This window comes from Porites lutea, chromosome 3, assembly GCF_958299795.1.
Source record: "Porites lutea chromosome 3, jaPorLute2.1, whole genome shotgun sequence".
NCBI classification, from domain to species: domain Eukaryota; kingdom Metazoa; phylum Cnidaria; class Anthozoa; order Scleractinia; family Poritidae; genus Porites; species Porites lutea.
In genome coordinates this window covers 33,557,830-33,559,819 of record NC_133203.1, presented here as the reverse complement: position 1 = coordinate 33,559,819, position 1,990 = coordinate 33,557,830, and the positions used below count along the sequence as shown (strand labels likewise).

The window sequence follows — 1,990 nt, the reverse complement described above, 5'->3', positions numbered from 1 at the left end:
TCCGCTCGTCAAAATGACGTCCATCAGTGGCTACAAGTCGATCTTGAAGGCAAAACCGAAGTGACAGGAATAAAAATCCAGGGAAGACAAGAAGACGATCAATGGGTTACGAACTTTACTATTTCCTACAGCAGCGACGGCACCACCTATACATCTTATCAGAACAGCAAGGTATGGAAACCAATGAAAATCGTAGCAAGAGAAACTCAGGCAATTATATAATCGAATTTCGACACGGTAACATGAAAATGTCTCAAAACCTCAAAGCCATATTAGCCTCCACAAGTCCCTTATTAGTGTAACCTTAACACTTTATTTTCCCGCTACAGGTCGTTAATGGAAACACGGACCGCAACACCGTGGTTTTGAACGTTTTGCACCCTTCCATAAATGCACGCTACATACGAGTGCACCCTAAGACGTGGCATGGCCATATTTCTATGAGGATGGAACTCTTGGGATGTCCATCAGGTACCGACAATATTGTTTGTTTTCGTGAAAATCAACAAAAAGCAGGGGCATCCAACGACTGTTTTGAGTAAAATATCTGTTCGGAGAGCCAAATATTGCCTACAATCTTCTATTACTTGAGGAAGGCTAAAAATTTCGAGATGATCGTTCCATTCATGTACAATTTACGAAGCATATCACATAAATTCCCTACGATTGTCTGAAGTTCAATTTTTCAAATTGCACTCCCCTTTAAATGCGATGGAGAGAGGAATCAGAAAAATTCTAACATTCGTAATATGCTAAAATGCATGTAAAGTGTTCGGAAAAATAATACTGAATCCCTTGTAGTTTCGAAACCACTCAAGTTCCCCTAGGATGACCGAACAGATACAAATTCTATAGCGCCGCTTAGAATGCATCTCTAGAGATCTAAAAGTACTCTGGAAAGCCTAAAATGTGTTTCAGTTTATTTAGGAGGAAACTGTCGAGGGTGCCCCTGAAAAAGGTTCCCTCCGACTTAAAATAAGCTGATTTAAATAAAAATAAGCTGTTTTAGAATCACGTAATCAATTTAATAGCACGCACTAATCGTGCAATATTCTTTGTAAAGCATGTTTCGACCCGCTCGGGATGGAGACCAAAAAAATAACCGATCGCCAGATCACAGCGTCAACCGAGTACAACGCTGGAACCGGCGCCACCAATGGCAGACTCAATTTCAAGCATGGAGGAGGTAAGACTGGCGCATGGTCCGCTCGTCAAAATGACGTCCATCAGTGGCTACAAGTCGATTTTGAAGGCAAAACCGAAGTGACAGGAATAGAAATCCAGGGAAGACAAGAAGACGATCAATGGGTTACGAACTTTACTATTTCCTACAGCAGCGACGGCACCACCTATACATCTTATCAGAACAGCAAGGTATGGAAACCAATGAAAATCGTAGCAAGAGAAACTCAAGCAATTAAATAATTGAACCTCAACACGGTAACATGAAAATGTCTCAAAACCTCAGACCCGTATTAGCCTCCACAAGTCCCTTATTAGTGTAACCTTAACACTTTATTTTCCCGCTGCAGGTCTTTAATGGAAACACGGACCGCAACACCGTGGTTTTGAACGTTTTGCACCCTTCCATAAATGCACGCTACATACGGGTACACCCTAAGACGTGGCACGGTCATATTTCTATGAGGATGGAACTCTTGGGATGTCCATCAGGTACCGACAATATTGTTTGTTTTCATGAAAATCAACAAAAAGCAGGGGTATCCAACGACTGTTTTGAGTAAAATATCTGTTCGGAGAGCCAAATATTGCCTACAATTTTCTATTACTTGAGGAAGGCTAAAAATTTCTAGATGATCGTTCCATTCATGTACAATTTACGAAGCATATCAAATAAATTCCCTACGATTGTCTGAAGTTCAATTTTTCAAATTGCACTCCCCTTTAAATGCGATGGAGAGAGGAATCAGAAAAATTCTAACATTCGTAATATGCTAAAATGCATGTAAAGTGTTCGGAAAAATAATAC

General features: G+C 40.5%; 1 long non-coding RNA gene across 1 annotated transcript; it reads left to right on the top strand.

Annotated features, from left to right (window-relative positions):
* The first annotated feature begins 362 nt into the window (after positions 1 to 362).
* On the top strand, positions 363 to 1,651 carry LOC140930982 (uncharacterized). The gene is made up of 3 exons (XR_012164912.1): positions 363 to 471; positions 1,064 to 1,374; positions 1,533 to 1,651. It is a non-coding gene; the product is annotated as an uncharacterized lncRNA (long non-coding RNA).
* The last annotated feature ends 339 nt before the right edge of the window (positions 1,652 to 1,990 follow it).